Here is a 26321-nt window from a genome sequence, read left to right as displayed (position 1 = left end):
TGCCTGGATCCACCTCTCCCCTGCGGGGCTGAAAATCTGACAGCACTTAACCAGCAGTGACTGGTAACAGTAAGTAGAGTCTTCGGAGGGCTACATTTACATGCAGAAAGACACAGGGACGTTTATGTATTCCAGATGGCCCAGAGCAGGTGGATGTTATAACGCAAATAAAGCTTACTGCAGTGCCAGAAGAGAAGGAGGCACGTTGTTACTGCAGCAGCACCTCGGGGTCCTCACCTGGGCTGTGCTACAACTCCTGTTTTCCTGGCACTGTACAAATGTATCATGTCAATTACTGTCACAAAGAGATCACAATCTAAACAGACAGATAAGTGCAGAGTGCAGTGGATACAGGAAGCCTCTCCACGGCCCCAGAGACCATCAGGGGCAGAGCTGGGACTCAGCTGAAAGCCTCTCAGTACTAACGGGGCCCCCTGGTCCTTGCTGCTGATGGCTCAATGAGCTGTTCTGTTTGTTTGCTGAGACCCCCCAGCCTGCAAGCTGTCTCAGAAGTCCTCAGCTCCTGGAAGCAGTGGGACTGTTAGGAGTCAGGTATTTTAATCTTTCAAAGGCTCTGTGTATTAGTTCTGGAGATTCTCATCAGAAAAAAGCCAAAACAGTCTTCAGGAGGGACTGGTTTGGGGCAGCAGTGAAGGTGCAAGACTCCAGGCTTACAGTGTGCAGCTAAGTGACACTGTTCTTGACACCCTTCACACCGCTAAATGGCCTGAACGCATCGAAGGCCAGGGATTGTACCACAGCTCAGAGTGCAGCATTCAGTGAGCGTGCCGAGCCTACGGCACACAAGGAATTTCAGGCTCCATTGTGGGTGCCTCTGTCTGAGCTTACTCACTTGGTATGGAAGTGAAATACAAAATGAGCTCCAGACGGAATCTCGGGAAAGACAGGACAGGAAGGCAGACTCTGTTGTTCAGAAAAAGGCCAACAAGCCCAGCAGGAAACACATTGCATTGGGCAAGAGCTGTTGGAAAGGGAAATCCTGCCCTGACCTGCTGCGGTTTGACGAGGTGTCAGTGTGTGTCTGGATAAAGGAGATCTAGTGGACATCAACACTGAGATTTTCAGGAAGCCTTTTACAAGGCTTCATACAACAGACTTGGAGAAAACAGCTTGCCTTGAGATTGGAGACAAGGTTATTTTATGGGCTGAAAACTGGTGAAAAGATGGGAAACGAAGGGTTGGTTGATTACTTTCCCATTGCTGGGGACAAAATACTAGCCTGGATGCAGAACAGGCCTAATCCTAATCTTACGTTCTTGAAGCAGCTGCAATCTTTTCCAGCATAAATTTGTGAAGTGGCCGTGTGAATGTCTGCCGTATTACCTAGAAGCAGTGAGGAGTGCTCTGCTCCTTGTGTTCAGCCAGGAGTGATTTGCAAAGAGAGGTATGTGCATTATGCAGAACTGGAGAGAATCAATGTTGGGCCATCCTCGTTAGCCTAATTTAGAAACTTTTGAGGTAAAGCACAACTTCCAGCCCTGCTGGATCTGGGTATTGCAGTCTTGATCTTGGAGAACCTGGCAGCTAATTTACTTGTGCAGAGACAGTTCGTTTTCAGTGCTTCTGAATTTTGGTTTAAAACTGCATTAGACCGTGTAGCTTTTTACCAGCGTGTTCATTGTATGCCTTACTGAAAAAATAATGGGCAAATGAGCTGTCGGAGACCCAAAAGGGATGATTGTAATTTTTGGTTTATTATGAGGAGAAAATACATCTGGAGTGATCAAAGGTAAAAGCTTTGCCCTCCGGAGCAAACGCAGCCCTGTGCCGAGCAGGCACATTGTGGCACACCTGGGGGTGAGCCATGGGTCGGATGCCTGAGTCTTATTTCTTCAAATTTCCATTTAGAGGAGGGGAGCAGAAATGAGAGCAGAACTGAAGGAGGGGCAGGAGCTGAGAGGAAATTGAGCAGTGATTAAAACAGAGCGAAGGATTCTACCCCCAGCAGAAGCAGCTTTGCTGCTGGGTCTCTCATGCTGCCTCAAGTTTTCAAAACCAATGACAACCTTGTCTCACTACAGAAGGAATAAAACAAACCTTAACTCCTGCTCAGTCTCTCACTTGGAACATGAATCTCTAGTATCAGTCAAGCTGGTTTCGTTGGTTTTTTTGGCAGAAGCCTGAAGGTTTTTCCAATGTGTGGTAGAAGAGAGGGGGAGTGATGTAGAATCAGCTTCCTTGTAATCTGAGGCACCGGGAACCGTGCTAGCCTCCCAAAATGGGCATCTGGGAGATGGGCGGGAACGCGTGGCTCTGTGATGCTGGGGCAGCTGGCACTGTGAGTAAAAGGCACCCACTGGAGGAAGCGTGGTCCCAGATCGATCATTTGATATCACATGGTATCATGAATAAAGGGAATACTCCCAGTAACCTGAACAGAAGAAGGGGACACCCAGAACTGTGGCGAGAGCTCTCTGAAACTGCAGGAGACAATCAAATAAACAAACGTAAGGCGAAGCTGTGGGAAGTATTTGCTATCGTGGAATGTCCGTGAAAGCAAAGTTAAGCAGAAGACAGCCTTATTTGTGAGAATCAGATCTTCATGCTCTCAACATATTTGACAGTTCTCTGAGCAGAGAAGGCATTCTGTGAGCCTGTGTGATGTAACCAGGATAATGCTACCTACGTTCCTCATAAAAACAAGATGTACGCGAACGGCATTTCGGGTCCAGCAGAGAAAAAGCTGCGACAGTGGAGAAGTGTGGTGGAATTAGGTAATGCCTGCTCGGAGAGATGGGCTTTGGACTGAATTGTCTTTGCCTGCGTGCACAGAGCAGGCGCGGCGGTGTGCAGGGGCTGTGACGGTACCAGCACAGGAGGAGGCAGCCTCTGTGGGCCATGGGTCTGGTCAAACAGGTGTTGTGGGGCACGGCTGGGTTAGTGGGATGGAGCGCAGTGCTGCACGGGCTCCGCACTGCTTTACACGTGTAACGCCAATTTGCCGTGCTCTGCTGTTCCGTGCAGGGTCAGCAGCGCTGGGGGGAAGAGCCCTCGAGGAATCTGAGATGATTAAAGAGGCTTAAGTAGACCTTGGCTGGAGTGAAAACAATGGCTAAGCCTGACCACCCACTCCAGGTATTTCTGCAATGAGGAGGAGTGCTGAGAACTGAAAATCTGATGGTGATAACAACTGGATTATCACACGCTGGATATTCCACATCCCACAAAGATGGTACTTAGGTCTCATCAGTGCTAACAGCAGTCCTGGCTCCCTGCTCCATTTCTGACTTCCAGTGTCTGAAAGCAGGCTGACAAGAACTAAGTGGGTCTGCTCAGGTGTCATATCAAAGAGCAGGAAACAGATCCCAGTCTAGGCTTGGAGACTGGGGGAGGCATTCAGTGAAGGTCTTATAAGTTAAGTTCCAGGTTAAGTCAGAATAAGCCTAAAATGAGGAGTCGAGAGTGTTCAGAAAAAGCTTTGAAAAAGTTTCTTTTTTCTTCAGAAGTGTTGTAACTTGGTATTAAAGTTGTTCCTAATTCTTCAAGTACAGTGGATGCAGACTTCCAAATCATCCAGCTCTATTCACACTGAATTGCTGCCACATGGAGTGGAAGGCAGTGAATAACTCTCTCACCTTATTCTCCCCTTTTCAAGGTTCCTCTCCTCCCCTCATTGAAGTAGGGAACATAGCTCTAAATTTTCATCAAGTCTAATGAAGTCTAGCCCATTACAGATCCAAATTCACCTCTTTTTTCTTCCCCTTCTCTCTGAAGCACTCCTTGATAAAACAACTAAGCAGAATTAGGTTCTATTTTAAAATGGCCTGCTGCTGGCAGCTTCAGTTCTACAAGCAGTTGAAAATGGCTGGCAAACCTTTCTACAAACAGCATGCAAAACATCACACAAAGCCTAGGGAAGAAACGGCTTTAGATGTGGGGATTATGAAAGAGTGAATACAATTTTAAGATAAAATACAAGTGATTAAGTTAATGATGGATAATTTCTCCAGTTTGAAAACTATAATTAATAGGAATTAATTGTATATTTAGAAGTTTAGCATAACTCCACTAAAAACGCTACATCAAACATAATGATATTGGAAGCCTATATAATGAAGAAATGATCCAGATGTTCATAAAAGCTTATAAAGCATTAGAAAAAAAGGGTCTGCATGAAGAAGCTCTAATGATAAAAAGATGCCACTTGCTGTTCTGCTCTTCTTTTAAATACATCCTTTCTGAAATAATGATTATCATTTGCACTTTCATCTTAAGTTAAATAGCATATGGCTTTGGCTGATTAAAGCCCCCTCCTGGTATTAATCAGCATCTTAGTATCATGTTTCTAATGGAGGCAGCAGTTGCCCTGCTGATATTGTAAGCTTTTTAACAACATCTAAGTCTGTGGATCACTGCTGCTGGCGAGAAATAGCTTTGAGCCTCCTATGTACGAGAGTATTGCAAAGATGTCACTTACAGGTGCAGTTTATATGAATTTCTACCACAGATTGTCTTTTAAATGTTTGCTGAAACTTAAATAATATCCTTAAATAACAGTTACCTGTTTTTTAAAGAAAATCAGAGAACTTCTGAGTATGGCAGTGTCTGACAGGGGCTGGGAGAGGCCCCATGCAGGAATGAGCTCCTGCAGAGGCTGAGCTTAGTTGGGCGCCTTGTGGCAAGGGAACCAGTGTTAGCAGAGGAATCAGGGAGCCTTGCTACTGGAGATATTTCAGAAGGAAGGAGGATCCCAGTGAGCCTGCCAGGCCAAAGACTTTCAGCACCCCTTGGCTACGTTGGCTACGTGGTTCTGAAGACCTGTTATCTTGTGTGTTGTAGTTAGAATTGAGTTTAGATTTGCGGATACTTTCCCAGATGTGGTATCTGTGCACCTGGAGATACTGTTGGACGTCTCTTCCATTTGCTGTTTGATGTAGCTACCCTAAGGCTCTGTGGATGCACAAAGTCCCACAACTCTCCGTTCTTCTGCCCGGGTTGTTGTATTAAAAAGAGCAGCTTTACAAAGAAATTCTAGCCAGGCAATACTATCACAACACTGTTGTTGCCACCTTCTCCTTCATTAGCAACCGCTTTTCTCTCTTATAAAAGTAATGCCAACTGCATGGTCATTCTCTGCCCTTTTGTAAGTGGCTGTTATTAACCCAATGGTTCATCCTCCCCTTTGGGAGCCTCTGGGCTCCCTGGATCGCTGTTCACCATGGTCATGCTGATTATTTAACATATTTCACAAGAGCCTCGGATACTTTAGCTGATGTGTTTTGTTTATCTTGCATGTTTTTCTTGTAATATATCCCAATGCTGCTCGGTCCCACAGATTGTTTTAAATTTTGAATCTTTGGCATGCATGTTTGAACTTTATTTTTTCCAATTCTAGGAAAATGTACAATTGTTTTACAATTGTAATGTCTCACATATTTGACCACGAATTTTAGCCAGACTTTCAATTTACAGTCCACCCAGTCTCCGTTTTGTTTTAGAACAACCTGGTTACTGGATCTATTTATTTTTTGTCTCCCTGTTTTCTTGAAATGAAAATAACTTTACAACTTTAAAAATAATATTTGCCTTGTTGACAATTGCTGACCGCCTATGCACTTAAATCTATGTCTGTTGCAGGGTAGGCCATAGGAATCATACTTAGGCACTGAATACACAGTAAATTATGTAAACAATTCCATTTCTTTTTCTTAGTCAGAATTCATATTAAGGCCATTTTACTCCCCAGAAGAGCACCTCTTGGCAGCTTAATGTCTTTTTATTTAGTTGTTTGCCATCTGTAACTTGTTTCTGCTCTTTCTTTATTGGCTATTGATGAGGTCAAGATGGTGATCTGGCAGCTGCTGCTGACCACCTGTTTTTCAGCTTGTCAGCCCACATGGTCGCTCCAGTGTCACACACATACTGCAGAACCTGTCTCCAGCCAGGGCTTTCCTTGTAACTGGTTTCCTCACAAGCCAAGGGAAGTCCCTTCTGCCACTGCTCCTTCTCCCCGCCGGCGGCGTGCCTGAGATCCCACAAAGAGGATGTTCCAAAACAACAGTTTTCAAAGGCTGTGCAAATTTCTTTGTGCCTTTCCATAAGCAACAAAAGAATCTGCTTCCTGTTTAAAAAGAACCACTGACATTGTGTTTCAGTTAGAAACCAACCACACATGTCTTTTTGCAAAAATTCCTCTTTGATCATTACAGTGCCTTCATTTTTCTTTCCCACTGGTTTGCCATTTCTCAGTTAAAAGAGTAGAACATGGAGTTACCACTGGCCAGGAAGCAACTGCAGCTATTGCACCTTGGAGGGCATCCATCTGCATTTCAGAAATGGAAAATGGAGCAGTGTTTCTCCCAGCTTTCTCAAAGAGGATGTTAGCAGGGGCATCACCACTCCATTTCTAGCAACTGCATATTTTCTAATGGTGAGAATTATGGTTTGGAGACAGAAAACGTCCTTGTCTTGCCTTTTGTTTTTCCTTCCTCCACTTCATGAGGAAGTATTATGCTTAATGATTTCACGGTGACATCACAAACTTACTCACGAAGAATTACACACTGCTAAGTGCTGTAAGATCACCCAGGTGCATTTATTTCAGTGTAATGTCTTTGCTTACAAGACTGCTATTCAGCTGATGAGCCCCACACAGAGCTGCTTCAATGGGGGAAGCAGAGCTGAAATGCTAGCAGCATGGAAGTTCTTGTCAGGGTACTTAGTAGCTCCTTTCATCGGTGAATACTTTGCAATCCATTCCTTATATATATATTATATATATTTGTTTGATAACAGGAATAAACTTGAGGGAGCAACTCTGCCAAATATTTGAAGAGCGTGTGTTTGCAGAGTGTTCCATCTTTAGCAAGTCTTTCTTTACTTGGGCTACTGACCACCTGCAGCTCTAAGCACGTCTGCTGTAGCCTTCCTCCGGGCTTCCAAATGCCAGAGAAGACTGCACATTTGCAGCAGTGCAATGGTGTGGGTTTAGTTTAAACTGCAGAGTCCACACGATGCTAAGAATCTGCTCCTCAAATTTCTTTCAGATTCCTCATAATTTCTTCCGATTCACAAATGTTCAACTAATACCATACACAATGGTCCTGCCAGTCTTCATGCAGAGTCTGCATAGCTATAAATTGCATGACATGACAATTATCATGCAATTTGGGGGTTGTGGGAGCTGTAAACATTACAGTAATCTGATTTAAATACTCAGTGCTCCAAGAAATTAGGCATGAGTAAGTTGAGTTCTGCCTTGAATGCAAATGCAATTTTATCCAACCCTAATAGTAATACCATAAAAGCACACAGAGAGAGCATGTGGCTCACGAAGTATTTTTAAAAATGAAAATGTTGTATATATTAATGAACACAAAATAAAACCTAGGGAGAAATGCAAATATACATTGCGATGCTTATCTAAGGGATAATAGTTCAGATTTCTACTTCTGGAACAGCTAGCATTTCAAAACCACAATATTTGATTCATAGAGTTTGTTTTATTTATGTTAAACATTCCCCATGTGTCCAAAAATGTATCCCTTTGCTGTAGACCTGCATCTCGTGCATCCTACTCGCACCCTTCCCTTGTTGGATGCAGCTGCAGCACGGGGTGGGCCTCGCAGGCGCCCTGTGCCCCGGAGATGCCGCGTGCTGGCAGCAGGGTGCGTGTGCTGGCCTGCGTCTCCCTGGGCTGCTGCTTGTCACCTGCAGCGCTCCGCGTGTAGGAGCTCTCGTTGTGAGCAAGTAACCCCAAGCCTAGTTCAAAGAAAGAACAAAAAGTCAGTCCGTTTGTCAGAAGCTGCCATTTCTAAGGCAAGAGCGAGCAGATGGATGGGGACAGGCGGGGAATAAAGAGAAGCAATGACAGTATTGATCTGTATGAAGGTGCACTCTGCTGCACGTTGTGTTTGGTTGTCTCCTTCACAGTGTGTGCGGGCTGCGGAGAGGAGAGGGTACCTTCGTGCGACTGGCTTATGTTTGTGCTGGGACTGGCAGCTCCTAACTGAGGGTGTATGACAGATAACATCCCATTGGGCTTTAGGAGATAAAAGAGCCTGCAGGTAGCTAGTAGAGCCTGTCTAGAAAAGGGTGAGAAGCATCGGCTAAATGTTTTTAACATCTAAATGCTGCTGGTTCCATGTTATTAATTGCTGTGTGTTGTGATCTTGAGGATGAATATAGAGTCTGTCCTGGAGCAGTGCACTGCACGCGCCCAGGGCTGCTTGTGAAACACAGGCAGGGCTTCATTCTGTGCCTGGCAGCTGAACCCCTGGAGCACGAGACACAGCATGCGTTGTCATCCTGATAGAGGAAGGACATCACAATGAGCACTTTAAAGGTAACAAATGGAACAGAGGGAAGCCCAGGGTACTACCTTAGAAAGAATAGAGCTGTCAACAGAAATCAGAGTAGTCCCTAAGCGGCGCATTTCTTTCCCACACTCCATGCACATGCACACACTTGTCACTTTCTGCACCTTTTACCATCTCCTTTAAAACACACTAGCTAGGATGGGAAAAGCCTATGGCGGCTATCCATTTCCCCCACCAGCTGCAACTGCAGCAGCTGGAAGAGCACTCAGTCGCCAAGCACTTCAGAGGTGATATCGACGACACGTACTCCATGATGCAGCTGGAGCACTTCAGAACAACTCGGGCACTGCTCCGCTTCTGACATGGTGCATCATTTGTGTTGCATCCTGTCTGAGCTGGGCATTGTGCACCATTTTAGTGGCTGCCCTAAAAAACTGGCAGCAACAGAGTCCAAAGTGAATGAAGTATCAGCCCGTTGCGTATCTCCTTTAAGCAGAAACATTTGCAGTGATCAGCCAGCAGTTTATTGGCTAAGATTAACAACTGAGATAACTACAAATAAGTGGCTTTGCAGCCTTTTCTTCTAGCGTGTCTTTTGCAATCAGTATAAATTATTACAGTGGGTTTCAAGAGGTACATAGAAAGTTCAGCTAACAAGCAAATAGATAAAAAAGAAAAGGATAAAGGGAAAACCAATGTTAATGGCTTTTCCTTACCAAAGACAGCTGGAGTTCATAACTGCATCACTATTAGTCTGCACAGTGTCATTGTCAGGCTGAAGACAAGAAAATCAATGTGCTATTTTCTTTTTCTTTCTTTTTTTTTGAAACTGAAGAATGCAAAAACTAGATTAGGATAGATTAGTTCAAATATCTGGTCTGATGGCAAATAACATTGGGATCAGAAAAATGAAAATGCTCTATGAACTCCAGCCAGAAATTCCACATTTACTAGAAATCCAGTAGTGCTGTTGTTCTCTGTTGGGATGATGTGATCCTCAGTGCTGTCCTAACTACTCACTTCTCCCAGGACATGGAAAAGGTTTCAAAAGTGAAATTTTCTGGAGAGATGGGCCCCGTTTTAGCCAGAACATTTTGTGCCGTGAATGCAGTTGCTTTCATGATTTAGAGTCAGCGCTCAAGCAATCTTAAAGAAAGACCTTACTTTGAAGATAGTGTGTGCTCTCAGCCAGCGTCCCAGTGTGACCCCAGAAGGAACTTGGCTGCTGAAGGTGTGGTGTGCCCTTGAATATGATGAAAATACAAATTCCCAATGACTTGTCATTAAAAATCTCTTTTTCTAAGTGTAGAGTCCTCTTGACCACATTTCAGCATCATTGTTAAATGGAATATTGTTGTTAATTCCCCTTTGCCATTACTTGCTTCTTTCGCTGCCCAAAAGGGCTGTGCTGTGTCCCACCCCTGAGCTGATACACACAACCTCAGAAAGCGCCGTTCCAGCAGTTCCTGCAATGCAGCAAACTGAATGCAAACCTCACAACTTTTTAAAGAAACATTCGTACCTTGATTTGAATCATTAAGTGAAAATCTTAGTTTTCATAAAAACGTATAAGCACCTCATTTTATAAAACTGGATATGGAGAAAAAATTATATATACTTCTGTAGAATTGTGAAATAACAAGCACAAAGGAAACTGAAATGCATTTTATTTTTAGAATACTCCTGAGTTTTTAGACCTGGGTGGTATGTTTTAAATCTTTGATTTTGCACAATGAAAGTGCAGTAATTTTGAAAATATTTGTACCCTGTTTGATGAGATAGTGCTACTTGAACCAACTTGGTTTAATATTTGAGGCATTTGGTGGGCTGAAATTTCAAAAAGATAAACAATTCTTTTACTATTTATTTATTAGATAAATGATGTGGTGGGAATGCGCCATACTCCTTTTCTGAAAGTTAATTAAGAAATATCTGATTGTATGCAATGTAGAAAGCAGACTTTTCAGTTCACTATTAATGTACATGCTTCTTCACATCCAAAGATAAAATGTCTCCAAATATCAAAGGAGGAAAGAAAAAAAAGATGAACTTTCCCTGTTTTTCCCACATGTGATAAAAGAGCCTGTAACTGGCCGTGGAAGGGAAAGAAATGACAGGTCTGGGAAGGCCTTAGAAGAAATGTTCCCATGGCACTGTGTATGACTCTTAGCAGGTTTTCAGTGTCCTTCCCAGAGGTTTCTTAACGAGACCTTGGGACTGGCCATCACTCTCATTTTGGATGCAACTTTGTCTTGGTTCCCAAGCTGGATGCCGCTGTCTGGTGTTGAGTCTCGCAAATTTCTCCACCTCATCAACTGGCAGTAGAAGCAGCACTGCTTTTAGTATGTGTGCTTTCTCACTTCTATTTACGGATCAAAATTTAAAAAAAAAAAAAAAAAAAAGAGGAAGAAAGAAAGGAGAAAGCAAAAAAAGCTTCTAAAACAACTGCTGCCACCTAGTGTTAGATCAAACTCAGAAAATCCCACACAGGCTCTGCCCACTGGGAAAATCCTCTGTAGTAAATCCAATGTCCATTGATTTCAGCTGGCATCGACTTCCTCAGATACTAATGCTACAGCTTATAGAGAAAGATACACATTTTCCTTCACTATATGCAGGATACGTGAGAATCTGTGTGTGTGTGTTGACATGAAGGCAGATAATTTAATTATATTCTGCAGTCTTATACCAGTGCAGATGGGAACATTACTTGGCAGACTATGGTATCATAGAATCATAGAATTCATATAAAAATCATTCATAAAAATCATAGAATGTATGCGGCAGTTGTGTCAAAAGTGAGTCAGTGTGTCTACTGGCTCTTCATGTACCTGCCTCAGAGAGCCGGCTCTCAACAATATAAAGCCTTTTAGAATGTATTTGCCATACTGGGATAAGTATCACCATTCATTTACATACTTTGAAGCATTATAATGAGTATTTTATACTGATTTTCTTACGGTAGAAATTCTTAAACTAGAGCTTTGTACAAGGAATTTGTGATGCAGCATTCTCTTCAGAGTGATACAACTCCTAGTGATCCTTAGTGTTGAATAAAATCTATTATGAGTTGGGGCATACCAGAAGATATTAATTACACATCATGGTGGTTGTGGCAATAATTCCTATTGAAATGAATTGCACCATTTATTTGCGTGAGGGCTGATACACCGCGTGCTGTTAAGTACGCTCTCTATGAGACAAAAGCTCAGTCAGAACAGCGTTATCACCACTTACTTCTAATGGCTGGATGCTGAAAGCCAAGTAAGATTATCTCTGTCTGGTCTGAGGTTTTACTAGTAATGGAATCCTCTGAGATTTCTGCAAATGCTTTGGGCTCAACTCGTGCCTGCTCTCTGAGGTCCTCAGCGGTCGCAGAAATTAAGTAATCCTCCAAAAATTCCTGCCTTAACTTGGTGCATATTATTGAATACATTCTGTAGGCTCTTAAAGGGGGGCAGAAAAAATGACACTGACAGCTCTTCCATGAACGCTTGATTCTTGGGAACCATACCATGAAGTGTGTATGGTGTTTCAGTGTTAGCGGTAGGGTCCCAGAGTCCACAAGTTTTGTCTGTGTTTCCTGCTCTTGTGTCAGCACACTTCTCAAATTGCTGTAGGAGGGTTTAGAAAACGAAAGGAAGGTGGGCACTAGTAGTCAGTATGTAAAGGTGTAAAGTACTGTAAAGGAGCAGGAACTGTCAAGAATCCCATGAGAATGTTCTGTTCCTCCAAGGACTGAGAAGTAGTGGCCAACACGGCACACACATGTTTTAGAGCAAGTTACAGCTTCTTCATTTATGCAAAAGCTAGAGTAATTAAAATTGCAATGGGGCGCCTGAATACCATCGTGCTGCAATTTTAGTGATCACCAGCAGATATGAGAAAATTTGGAACAGCAACCTGAGAGCAGCCTATGAACTGTGAAGGGCAGAATAATTGGAAGCACTCCCAACGCGGGAAAATGGCGAGCAGCTGAGGAGCACTCCTTGAAGTTCAGCGTGTGCTCAGTCTGTGCTGGATTAGCACATTAGCACTGAGAGGTTAAAGGACTATTTTCTGCAAACACTTCATTTAAAGCACTTCCATGCTTTAAAGAAGTGAGGTACATTTTCTCTTACACAATGTCAGTCCATGCTCCACGTAATATCCTGTTATTTCAGTGGTACTGTTCACAAGGATGTCATAACCTGACCCTGTGTCTCAATCTTATATGGACTAATACAGACAAAGCTTGTGCAGTTGGAGGAGACTGATGCAGCTGAGGTTAATGCTGAATTTATTGCCTCATCATCTCTCCAAGGCTACCAGTAAAGAAGGAGCAATGAAGACATATCTGTTCTGTTTTTCTTAACTAAAAATAACTTTTTTTTTCATCCCGAGGGTAGAGTTTGAGACAGTCTTGAAACATTTCAGAATTTACTGAACAAACATCTCCTTACTCTGCCATGCAAAACACCCACAAACATTTTAACTCCTTAATGGTTTACTTCGATGTATCTTGGCCTATTCACATACAGAAACAGGAGGCTTAACGTATGCTCTCATTGTTTTCTGTGAAATATGTTCTAAGTAACATAATCACAATATTCATCATTCAGATTATTCTGATCTACAGATATACCCCTGCACCACGTTGCACTTGAGAAGAGAATGCTACTGAGCAGTTTGGGCAAATGTCTGCAAACTGCATGGGCTGTTTGAAATCTTTCAGCTACAGGTGTTTCTAAATTTAAACAAAAAAATAAAAGAAAGAAAGAAAATCTGTGTACACAGGTGGAGCTAATCATGATTTCTGCAAGATATTTCCTGGCAGCCTGAAAAACAAAAGTGTAGTTACAGCATATTCTACTTATTTTTTGTCTCATAAACTGGAAACACATTGATCTGCATTTGGTGCGTTCTTTTCTTCCTCAGAGTTACAGACCGATTCTCAGGAAGGCAAAATGCCCCCAACATGGATCAGTCTTGCTTTATATTTTTAACTTGTGCAACAGTGAAGGCAGATCTCTCTTTAAAGTGGTGTACCACAAATGCACCTTGTTAAATTCAGAGGTGTCCCAGAGAACTTCCCAGAGTTCAGGACTGCTTTCTGAAGTTTGAGGGAAGAGGGAAGGACACCAACCCTTTCTTTACTAGCAACAACAATAAAACTCTTACAAACATACTTTATGATGTATTTCAGCCTCACTGTTTCTAGATGGCCAAACCCTGCAGTCACTTACAAATGCTGGCATTTGCAGGTGTAGTTTTTCTCCAGCCCATGAATTTATCCAATAAATATATTACCTGTATTAGCATTAGTGATCTTTGCTCAGATACAAACTTAGAACCAGCGTGAAAGCTTGGTTTGAAGGTCTATCTTGCCTACTGCATGAAATGGATGGGGCTTTGAGCAACCTGGTCTAGTGGGAGGTGTCCCTGCCTGTAGCAGGGGATTGAAACTAGATGATCTTAAAGGTCCCTTCCAACACAAACCATTCTATGAAGCACATAAATATAATTATTAGTAAAATATTATATGACTAGTGATGAACTATCTGGATATGGCAACCCTAAGTCAAAGAAATTTGCTATTGTTCTACGCAGACATCTCTCAATTTTTTGGTATTTCTTTAAAAAATGGCCAGATCGTGTTTTTCACATCCAAGCCATTAATGAATAGTGGGGAAAGATCCATCAGATCATTTCCATTCTTTTCTGTGGTCAGTGATACAAAGGGAGACCAGATTGTATTCTAGGAGTGACACGATCTCGCTTGCTCTGCACTGCTGTGGTGATGGACGTTCCACTGTTGAATAGTGGCACAGTGGAGCCCTGAGGGAACCTGTTGTGTTTCAGTCTCTTTCCCTGCTTTCAGAGTGCAATTTTCTTTCAAAAAGAGAAGAATTTAAAAGCCACAAAGCAGATGGGATATTTTTGGACAGCAGACCAACATGCATAGCACCTAGCTCGGACTGCAGAGTGTTCGGTGCAGCCCGTGCCCTGGTGACCGTGTGCTTGGGGAGGCGGAAGGAATCACGAAAGCACCTGGGAGAGCCCTCCCTGGTCACATGTTTGGGGGCAGGGATTTCCCATTTCTCCAGCCCTGAATTTGGAAATGTCATTGCATCAGTGTTGCTGTTGCTTTGGACAATTCAGCTGTGCAGAAGAGCATTCTTCAAAAAACTTTCTCTTTTTAGTGTGTATGTCCTCACATTTTGATCTGGCAAAAAAGAAAAGGCAAAATAAGCCATGTTTCTACTTTTTTAGCAGGCACTTTCAGATTTTTGGCTAAAATCACACTTACAACGTTCTACTGCAGTACATCTATCTGTTTAGCAGGAGCAGAAGCCTTGAAGTTCTTAGAGCCTTGGTACTGTGGGCTCTGGACAGACCATTAAAAATGAACAGTATCCCCTTGAAAGAATTTTTAATCTATACAGACTAACACAGAGTAGAGTAAAAATATATTTTAAATACCTGTTGCAACTTTCACTTTGTGATTTTATATGTGAGCTCTGTGATACCTACAGAAAGGTGAGAGGAGAAGTCGTAAACGGTGATATCTCACTCCTTGCAGCATGGCAGCAGGGAGAACTAATGCTTCCTGGCTGGGTGCTTCAAATGAGACGCCTCAGCCACAGTTCTCAAAAGGCCTATGAAAGAAATGTGGATCTCCATGGCCATGGGTTTTTGTACACAAAGGGTCTGGGCCCTTCACAGTCTGTGACACCATTTGTAATCTTCAGTTGGACCTGTACGCGACTATTGAAACCTGGTAGGGGGTCTTCCGATACGGTCCCTCTCCAAGTAGTTTCCTGTGTTTATTCTGCTTCCCATCCCCTGTGCCTGCCTTCATGCTGATCTATTTTTCACGTGCCTGTTCAGGCCTATTCAACTTTTTTTCTTCTGGTAGTGGTTGAATGATGAATTATCACTCAAAGTTTGCTTCTCGTTATTCTATTGTTTTCTATTAATTTATAGTAGAAATTATTCATGGCAATAGCATTCTGAATTGATTAAACAGAAAGCTATCAAATGCCCTCTAATGCAAAAGCTATATAAAAATGTGAATCTGGCATTTCATCACTTAAGCTTACTTTTAACTTTAAAGCACAAGTAGTCCCATAGGCTATCCATAGGGAGTAAGAGGGCTTAAAACAATGTACTGTTTAGCTAGAGTATTAAAGATGGCATTAAGGTTGGCAGGCTACAGGAGCTTTGTTCCAGAGACGTTCACCATTGTCAGGCATTTATTTGTTAATTAGCAGACAACTACTGTGTTTCAGGCACTTTGCAGCCTGGAATGAAATCAGGGGACTTGATTCAGACATTCATAGAGAGAAATCCAGACCCTGTCGAAGTTTGTGTGAATTTTATCCTTAAATAAGATGGTCAGGACTTCACATATTATCTAAATACAGATGCTTGTAAGAAGATGAGAAGCAGACATGAATTTAGCAGTGGCAGTGAGGCCAGACACAATGATTTCCATAACATTGCCATCCAGCAAGATACCTGCCGTATTAAAAACCCTGATGCAAAACATCTCTTAAAAACATGTTGCTTTCTGCAACATTTTTTTCTGTGCTAGTGCCTAAGTCAACATGCTGGTAAAAATAAAGCTATAGAAATGCATCTTGGTCTTGTTATTGTGGTAATACTAATTAATGACAATGTAGTAGAGCGTAAAACTGGAATACTTGATCCTAGCTGGAGAATACTGGGCTCTGCAGAGTCTTAGGCGTTCCATAATCTGAGCTAACAAACTATGGAAGAAGACATTTGGCCTAAATCACCATCCATACTGAGACAGTAAACTATGATTAGTTACTTCTACTTTTCTAAATTAGATGAAGTAAGGACAGGGGAATTAACGCAATTAGCAAAATGGAAGAAAAATGGCTTCATATTATCTTCTCCAAATCACACAGACACTTGGGTGAAAAATTGCTGTCTCTTAAGGCAACTTTTCTGGAGCTCAAAAGCTGGCATTTCTGTTCAAAGATAAACTTTGTGTGAAACACAAGGATCATAGATAAATTTCTATAATTTTGAAAAGTACAGATCCTTCCTAATATCTCATAATTGTTAAGAAATGGAGTTAAGAATTGGAATTTTCACAATACTGGTGAAAGCAAGTATCAGATCCTAGAAGATTAACTAAAAGTTCTATTATTTAATACTGTCAATTTAACAGGCCTGGATTGACCTTTCCTCCTCTCAGTTAAGAGCAAAAAACCTAGAGCAAACAAAATAACAACCACAACCACCTGCTTTTTTGTGGTAGCTCACCTTTTTTTCCTAGTAGCTCACCTGAATTGTATCAGATGTTTTTTACTCCGTGAAAGTAAGAGCTGCAAGCAATGTAATCAGTGGCTCTGTGTCAATGTGCAGAGGCTGAGGATCTGGTCTGAAGAGCAATCAACATTCTCCCTTTTGCTGAATTTAGTCTTGAAAAGGTCTGCTCCTGCTGGAAGTGTCTTTGTCAGCTAAGGAAATCTGTGTGTGCTGTTTTGAAGCAAAGATAACTGTGGTTTTGTGGCACAAAACAACTCGCTTTGATGTACCACCTACGTATGTATTCATTTGGCTAAAGGATAAGTCAATGAAAAAAATACAAATGCATTCCAGCTATTCTCTTTCTCTGTTTTTCACAGACATGGTTTTTCTTGGGGAAGCTTTCGGTATCAGACTCTTCTTCCTTCTTTCCTTGATATCTTAGTGTATTTGGTACCTTCCGTGAGGTACTGACTCAGAGAATTTCCACGTGTGCCTTGTCGTACACAGTTATGACAATGAATGGATTTACCTCTAGTGCTGGAAACGTGAGAGTCCTGCTTCTCTGTGGAATGCAGAAGGCTTGCTTACAAGAGCACATTTTTAAGCCCACAAGTCTGAGTGGGTTTGAAATGTGTGCAGCCAAGCACTCTTGGTCCTAAAGAAAACATGCATCTGGCAGGACTGAAATTCCTGCTTTAGAATAACGCTTTGGTGGGGGATGGGAGTGTGCAGACTTCATGCTGGTATGGACCCTTTTTCTCTCTCTTAGTGTCTGCTTTTTTTTTTTTTGTCACTAGGGACAGGTTGTATTCTGCCTCTGTTCTATTTTTTGCTTCCTTTTTTGTCAGCTTTGTCTGCTTATGTTTAAGGCATTTTGTAGAGCTCAGCAATCAACCTAATTTTAACAAATCATTTCAGCTCCAGCACCCTTTCCCATACCAACAGATAATAGAGTCAGCCAGTATTGCCTTTATCATATTTTTTGTACGTTCTGTGGTCACTTACTACAAAGTATGTGCAAACAGGTGAATACTATATCTCTGATTGCTTCTTGCAAAGCATCAGCGTGTGCCTTCTCATTGCTCTGGAGGTCAAAGCTGTCAGCCCTGTTATATTTATTTTCCCTACTAAAAGGGGATATTGTCTTGGGTGATAAGAGTTGCAGTCCCAAACTCAAAGACATAATGTTACCGGGGCGTAAGACTCTGAGAGGCAGTTCTACCCAGAGTTTGATTTAAAAAAAAAAAAAAAAAAATTGTTACTCAACTTTGTATTAGTGAATGTTTCCTTCCACCACCCAGGAGAACACTCAACTTCAGGTGCGTTCATTTTTCATGGTTTGGAAGACCTGTAGTACTGCCTGCAAATCTGAAGCATTACTTCATTATCTCCAGGGATTAATATGCAATTTTACCTCCAAAAATACTTTTCAAAGGTCTGTTTTTCCCATGGCTGCTCCTGTGTATGCTCTTAATTATAGTCATGACCAATTTTAACAAGTCAGACAATATTGCTATGAAATTTCTTTCCCAGCTGATTTGGAAAATTAGAGCTTTTTAACTGTAACAGTTTGTTGTTCAAAGAGCTGGAACACAGCTGCAGTTGTGTAAAATGACACGTTCTCAGTTTAAAATGTTAGTGCACATTGCTGGAAACAGCTTGGAATTGGTTAAAATAAGTGAATAGTCTCCAAAATTTAAATACCAGGTTTGTATGGACCGATTTCTCCTCTAGTTCTTAGCAATTTGTTCTTTACTGAAATTTCTAGCTAAAACTGAAAAAAAAACTGTTTTATCTGCCTGCAGTCTGGTGTGCCTGAAGCTGGAGCTCCGACCCGAGCCAGAACTTAGAGGTTTTAAAGCTGTAATTGCCAAGGCTGGGTCTTGATCTTAACTGTATCAAAACCTATGTACGCCTGGTTGGATTTGAAGGCCTGATTTACCTTCAGCTTCTCACTGGAGTTATGCTTTTGGATATAAATCATCCTGTGTATGGATTATATTTCTAGTTACTTTCAGGAGGGAGGCAAGGTTGAAGTGAAACCAGTATTTTTTGCTTTTTCAGTTAGAAGGCAGTATCTGTGACCAAGACAAGAACAAGCCCTTTCACTATGCTTCCTGATTGCCTTCCCTGTATCAGACCAGTGTGCCTTTTGGTTGCCTCCTCCTCTGTAGGCATAAGCCAAGGAGGTCTTCTCATTCATCTCTTCCATCATTTTATGGAACACAACTATCTCAAACAAAATGTTATATTGTGCTATCTAAGAGCACCTGTGTGCTGCAGCCACAGATCACACACTAGTTCTGGACTTCCCAGGAGCTGGTGAAAGACTGCTTCATCTCCTGATAACATACTCTGATTGTACTTCCAGGCACCTTACAGCTCATAGCTGTGAGCATCCCAACTAGCAGGGCCAAGCAAACGTCACTCCTTAAAGCACGACACCTAAGCTAATCCTGTGTTTGATATTATACATGGCTTACAAAGACTAAATGTACTACTTCATTTTCTCCTTCCCATGTACTACAAACTGAAGCTAAAGTAAGCCCTCTTGCACCTTTGAAAAATTCAGCCGTGCCTCTGAGGGGAGTAGAACAGATGTGCCAACAGCTCCTCTGCTTACCACAGAAACGTCCTCCAGAGCATCTTGGGATGGCAAGACAGCAGTGCATAGGGTGCTGCCATCATGCCAGAAGCACCAGGTGTTAAGCTGTACTCCATGAGAATTTAAAGCAGCGTCTGCTGTGGCTTGAGCTCTGCTCCTGTACTGAGAGCACAGGAGGTTCCTGGCCTGGCCAAGAGGATGTCCAGGCAGCTGGTTCATGCATAGCTCTGATGGCAGGGCACACCAGCGCCTTCTGTATGCAATCACACCTTCCTTCATTGTGTTGGCATTTAATATCTCTTACCACCTATATCCGTTGTGCTCTGATATTATGAAATTTTCCTGCCTTCCTTTTCTTCTGCCCCTTTTGCTCTATGCCCGGTTTTTCATAAGAGCAAATTCCTCCCCTCCCTCTCTTGTTCCTTTTTCCATTTCATTTTTATATAATTTGCTTCTTCTATTTTCTTTGCAGTACCTGCGGCAGCTGCTCTGCAGTCCCCTGCTGTGCAAATCGCCCTTCACAGAGGAAGATCTTCCTGTCAGTGACTGACGAGAGGTGCCAGGAGCAGGCTAGGAGACTTTCAAAACCCACAGCTTGGCAAATCAGCAGGTACCTGCGTGCAGTTCTGGATCCGCCCCTAGCATTAGTTCCTATCTTGTATCAAAGGGTTTTCAGGATGATGTGGCCCACAGGCAGAGTTTCAGGTTAAAAGGAACACTCTCATAGTGTTTGGCTGCGTCTATCAACTCATTTTTTTTGTTTTAAATGTAATGACACCAGCTGTTTGCTGGTGAGGGTGGGGGTTAAACAGCGACTGCTTACAACAGCCTAAGTAAGGAGAAAATGCTCCTTGTATTTCCCGCTTGGATCCTGTTTGTCTTCTCCAAAGAAGTAAAGATACCTTACATATTTTCTGAGGCTTAAAACATTGAAGAGACTAAAGTACATCAAAGTCTGAAGAGAAAGAGGGAGGGACCTGCTGTAAGTACCAGTTTCTCAAGGGGAAGTTGAATTTTTGTGGGCCAGGAATGCTACAGCCAGCCCTCCTCACCTTGACACACAGAAGAAGGAAGAGGCTCTGAAGGAAGTGCTAAGTGAAAAAGTCAGTCCTAAGTGAAAACACTTTGCACAAGAAGGTATAGCTTTCAGGTAAAACACCACTTGAATTAAATGCAGAATAAAGAGCATGAATAAAGGGTAGAGAATTTGGTGCTCTGTGATCATTTGATCTCGGTGGCTTAAAGCTTTGCATGCTTCATACTTGCAAACCAGCTGTAAAATGTGGGAAATACAAGTAGCCATGGTCTGACATTTCCCCATCTGTTCCTAATATTTAATAATTTGCTCTCTTCTGTGAGCATATTAAGTTTATTTATAAATTTAAAAAGTATGTTCTATTTTATATAATGAGCTTAAAGCTGTAATGGCCTTTTTGCTCTAAATTGCTCAAAGCACCCTACTTTGCCAGATGCAGGGTATTAATTTTTTGGGAGGAACTGGTGTTTAAGGTGTAGATGGACAAGAAGCACTTCTTAGCACACCTAGCTTTTGCCTTGCTGTTCTGAGTGTCTCTCTTTACAGCTTCTGTACAGTAAGTTTGTGTTCAGAAGGCTTCAATTCTTTTTGTCTAGCTGTAGGGAGGATGGAGAGTAAGAAGTAAACCTGCTTCTCACAGCTGACACTCATGTTCTACTAACTGGAAAAAAATCTTCCCTATGAAAAGCTTGCTGAGAATTGTCCTTGCTGTATTGGAATCAACGTTGTTGATCTGAACAACGCTAAACACAACTACATGGTACTTTAGTTAAGAAAGGCTTGTTAAAGGTTTTAGGGAAGGAATTTTTTTCATGTATGAGATTATAAATGCTATGGATAGACAAAAACATACTGAATCTACATGTCCATGTACCCCAAAGTAGCAAATCACAATCTCCTCGGTTTGTGCAGGTAGTACCCCACTTTAGCAAACTGCCCACGAGCATTCTGTGAGTGGGAGATGGTTGCAGGTGCACGCTACATGTCCCAGAATGCTACCCCGAGATGAAAAGGAAATGCTGACCTAAATGTCCTTCCAGCCCCTGTGCTTCATAACTTTAGTTTCTGTAGCACACTCGAAAGATTATGTATTCTGTAGTGATTGTTTTGAAGTTCTTGCAAGCTGAAATTTAAATCTGTGAAATAAAAATATACTGCAGGCTGCCTCCTGCACCTGCTGATGCTTGTGTAGTAGTCCAGTGAAGTGAATGAAAATATGCCCATTTACATAAAGATTGAATCTGGTCGAGGACGGGTTCTTTTTCACATAAAGATAAAATTCAGTAAAGACAAGTAAGTTTTTAATGTAATAATACCTAGTGTAATTACTTCATTGTAATGCATGGATTGATTCACCATACTTTTTTTTCCCAGCAAACTGAAGATAGAAATTGGAGCTGCTTAGATGGGTGGGAATAGGATGTATAAGTAAAAGAATCCCTTCTAGGTTGTTTTTTGGATTCAGTTGCCCTCTGTCGAGACAGTTTGGGTTACAGCTTGGTGAGAAATTCTGGTGGTTATAAATTGTCCTTATTTTTACCAAGATTCTCCTAAGAAGTGATCAGATTCCCAGCTGAACTGAAAATTAGTGATTGAAATAATAGTTACGATTGTGGTAAGCTACTAAACTTGGCATCTTAGTATTTAGTATATACTAAATACTAAGTATATACTAGTATATACAAAATAATAGTAATGGTAATATCAGTGCCAATCAACATGGGGAAAATAGAACTTTTCAAACAAGCTGAAATTTGTTCTCAGAGCATGAAAAGTTTGGTTAATGAAATTAACCAGATAAAGAATACATTAAGGCTTCTGTAAATCTTACGACTTTTACATAAAGAATTTTATACTTCTTCAGTATGGTAAATGTTAAATAATTAAGAACTGAATGATGGATTAGTCTGTTTAATTCCTTATCTGGTTAACTGTTATTTGTTATCTCAAAAATAAGTTTTCATCAAATAAAGATGTGTCCAGGAATGGTGTACGTGCATCTGAAGCCTGGCATATTAATCAGTTTTTTAGTGTAACATCATTACTATGACACTGCTGATGGCAGAATGCCAAGCCAGGGCAGACCTGTCCTTCCAAGTGACTTGGGCAGTGAAGTAGGATTGGAACCAGAAGAACATAATGTTTTGTGCTATAACCAAATGCAAAGTTGCAAATCAAGTAATGGGGACTATGGGCTTTGCCTAATGATTAAGAATGGTATTGTGAAAGCAGACATGGTGGAATGGGTTTGGGTACCATAAAGTGGGGAAGCAACTGAATGTGTGGCATAAGGAGCTCTGCAGGGAAATGGTATGAAAGAGGGAGTTCATCTCTATGCATGGCTCTTTGGGGCTGTACACGGCTACAGCATGCAGTTCTAGCATTCAGGTTTCTAAAGTGGTATTCAGAATTGGCAAGTTGTAGGGACTGAATGGAAAGAAGACCATGCATACATGCATTCACTGGATCCACTACCGGATACAATTGTGCTCTTATATCCTGCGTCCACTGTGATATGTGTATCCATGCATGTGTCAGTGCAGCTCTAAATCAGATGATATTTTCTCATTTTGAGGAGAGAAGGGACAAGGATTCTACCCCTCAGATTTTGCATTCTTGATTTTTGTTTTTAATGACAATTGAGTGTTACTCCTCAATCCTATGCAGCACTATGCAAAACTATCACTTTATTACTTTGGGTCTTTGGAGGACAAGTCTTCGTAGAAACACTTAAAAATGAGTAAAACTTAAGTGAAACTAAAGTGTTGAAGATTCTAAAAGCAATGTGAGCCTTCAAATTTGAATTATGTTGCTGAAGGAAACTTCAGAAGTCGTGGTATCTCACAGCCGTACCCGGGATGTCCCCCACAATGTGCTGTGACATGTTGAACCTCCAAGTGCAGGTCTGTGTGAAGGTACTTGGGAACATTAACTCGCAACTTCAGTTCATTAAAATGAATTTCTCCTGAGGTTTCCTGTTTATGAAAGCCAGAGTGTATTACAAGAGGTCTGGCTAACAGCTCCAAATCTTAACTGATCCCAAGAGTAAGCATTTCTGTGGCATTCTTGCTATGAGCTCTCACTGGTAATATTTTTCCTTGAACTCTGTATCCTGAAAATAACAGGTAAATCCCTAGTATTTATACGTACTGAAAAGCCTACTAAGTGAAAGAAGTACCATAATAAATGGTCAAATATAAAGAGGTGCTTTGGCTTAGATGTTTCCCAGACATAATACAACAAAATTAAAATCAGTTGATTCCCCTGGAAAAACGCTCATAGATGTCACTGCAGCAATTCCTCAGTGTGTTTCTCCGTTCAATATAGTTTCTAAAATAGCATTTTAGGATGTTTTTTACAAAAATTAATGAAGGAAGGAGCTGTTAGCTGAATAAAAAATAACAAAAGTGTGCTAGGCAGATGGTACAGAGATGTAGGATCTAATTTGTGCCAGACTTAAATGTGGCCATTCAGCCACCTTCAGATTGCCTGCGTGAGGAGAATGGAAACGGCTCTGGAAAGCTCCCATCTCTCCCTATAAACTGTGAACAATTTCTGAGCAAACCTGTGAAATTTTCTTTTTTTTTTTTTTTTTGACAAAGAAAAGTCAGTATTGTTCTTAGAGCTGTCTAAAATATTTTGACATGGAGCTGCAGTATGCTTTTTACTTCAAAATTTCATTTTCAGTTGAAAATCCCTGCAGTTTGAGAGGAAGTGGGAAGCTTCTGCTCATATTCAAGTAATGATTTTCTTGCTGAAAACAAGCAAAGATGAACATAACCTTTTCAATTCACAGTGCAGCTTTGAGAAAGCCATTCCAGATTTCCCTCCAGCGTTCTACAATATCTGAGATGTGTGCATCTTAAGTTGTTCTTCTCCTTTATTTTCTGTTTTTTTCCTTTTGTTTACTTTGGGTATTTCTATAGCTGCCCTCATATTTTTCTTTTTTTTTTTCATTTGCACTTCATTTGATAAATTTCAATTCTGTGTCAGTACTTTTTTAATTCTTCTGAATTCCTCCCCGCTTCCCTCATCATTTTAAACCCCTCTAGATTTGACTCCTTTCCTTCCCTCTTCTCTTGATCCTCTCTTTCTTTCATTTCTTCTTTCATCTATTTTTTTGCATAATCTCCCTTTTGAAGAATTCTGTTGCAGTTCCTCGTGTGCTTTTCTTTCCCAGTGGAAGGCAGATAGTCAAGGTAGCCAGGAGACTGCTACTCTCGTGGCAGTTTCCCAGGGAAAATGCTCACTTGGGACAGAGCACTGATAGATAGGAACAGGAACAGCAAAGGGCTGGCTGCAGGTTAGCCTGCATGCAGCACAGAAGTGATCTTGGCTCACAGATATTGAAGGTTTCATCCTTTCTTTTTGCAGAAATGAAGCTTTTAAAGATTGTGTATTTCTGAACACCGTAGCCCGTAGCTAAGAGTATTACCAAAATGTGGAAGGGCTTTAAGTCAGGGGACAAGCACGTGGTCAGCTGCTGGACATCAGAAAGCACTCGCTGTCTGAGTGCATGACGGGTAGCACTGCATTTCAGCAGCCTCCTCTCTTCATTCTCTGAAGAATGCTATTCTTATTGCCATTACCTTTCTTAATCTGCAAATTCTCTTTCTTCCCCAATGCATTTCTGACAGTCAGTTTTGCTGTGTAGGTATGAAAATTATACGTGCATTTTCATCAAACAGTGTCCAGGCTCTCTTGGTATGCCCTGGAAAGCTTTGACAAACAAAGTAGAGCTAAATACCAAGTGAAAAATGGTATCTCCTGAGGCAGCCATAAGAGTGAATCAGTATTTCTTCCACCATCTTAGAGTTTGGTGAAGAGCTCTCTTTAAAAAAAAAAAATTCCAACAGTTTGAAGTTTTCAGATTCAGTCTTTGGAGTCTACAAATGTCCAAGTCATTGCTGACTTCTCTACAAGCAGTCACCTTCAGAATCTCTGAGAAATCCCTCTCCTCTGGAGCTGGCTGGTTGGATCAGCTTGTGTTGCTGAAACTCTGGTGTGAGTTTCCAGCTCTTCTGGCAGGTTGATGCGAAACTGATCCCTGACTTTGAGATTTGTAAAAATAGGCCCAAAATGTGTCCTGATGTTCTGGAGACCATGCTGTTTCTTTAGTAAAATGCATGAAATGGACAGTTTGCATGTGAGGTCATAAAATATCTGTTTAGAACATAAGAAGCACTGTTTCTCGGTAGTTACTTTGCACAAAGGAAGGCTGCAAGGGTAGCGTTTGTGAGATGGAAATAATGAGCACTGAACCATGCGTCTTCCCCAACCGATGAGTCGTCCAGTGAATGTGATCATGAAGTGAATTGAATTTAAACACTGGTTTATGGTGATGCTAATTAGCGCGCTCGTTCTCTCACAAGATAACAGTAACCCAGACAGTAGCAAAACCAAAAGCAGCTTCTGTTGTTTTTTTGGTGGTTAAACTTGTAATCATGTTTATGTTATTGCAAATGGGAAGAACACAACCTTAGGAGTTTGTGTGGTTGTGACTTTGGAGGTACAGGCCAAAATCAGGGCTGGTGTTGGCTGATGTTCATTTGGCTCAGCCCAGTGAGAGTAATGAGACAGAAGCTGCCCTGGGGGGTCTGTCTGTTCCTGCATCTCCCCTCTCCCCTAGGCTGTGTCCCTGGCTTAATCCCTCCCCTATCCAGCCTAGAAACTCATTTTCTTCTTCTTCTTTAGGATTCTGTAGACCCTTCATATTTAATATTAGTATAAAGGGGGAAATAGAGCCCCAGGAGAAAGATCAGAGTTTTCTCTTCTGTTGAGGCATCAGAGTCATTCTTCCCTTAATGAAGAGGAACAGCAGGATGGATAAAAATCAATGACTTAAAAAAATAAATTGGATTTTTAATTTAGGCTTAAAAAAAATCTTTCTTGAGTAAAACCATTTAAAATTAAGTTTTAAACCTACATTAAGTCCAATTTATTCTGATGTGTTTAATCATTCAACGTTTAAAGAAAAAATCAAAAAATGTGGTTTGCAGTCAGAGTTTTCACGTTGGGCCGCTGAATCACTACTCGTTAGTGGTGCAGAGAAAATAGCTCTGTAGAGCAGGCATTTATTTGCTTACTTTCATTCAGTGACCAAAGCCAGCATAAAGAAAATATGGAGTTATTGTCT

The 26321-nt window shown here is 41.5% G+C and overlaps 1 long non-coding RNA gene across 4 annotated transcripts in view; it reads left to right on the top strand.

The window, feature by feature from the left end:
• The window catches only part of LOC110404385, a 53736-nt gene that overhangs the window by 11225 nt on the left and 16190 nt on the right, over positions 1 to 26321 (top strand). For 3 of the 4 annotated variants that reach the window (XR_002442209.1, XR_002442211.1, XR_002442210.1), the window contains exon 2: positions 19622 to 19759. This is a non-coding gene — a long non-coding RNA (uncharacterized LOC110404385). Of the gene's footprint in view, positions 1 to 19621; positions 20300 to 26321 lie in introns of all 4 variants that reach the window. The other variant, XR_002442208.1, reaches the window with a different exon arrangement.

The sequence above is a fragment of the Numida meleagris genome, chromosome 10 (genome assembly GCF_002078875.1).
Source record: "Numida meleagris isolate 19003 breed g44 Domestic line chromosome 10, NumMel1.0, whole genome shotgun sequence".
Taxonomy (NCBI): Eukaryota; Metazoa; Chordata; class Aves; order Galliformes; family Numididae; genus Numida; species Numida meleagris.
The sequence above is the reverse complement of the archived record's forward strand: the minus strand, read 5'-3'. Positions and strand labels throughout refer to the sequence as shown.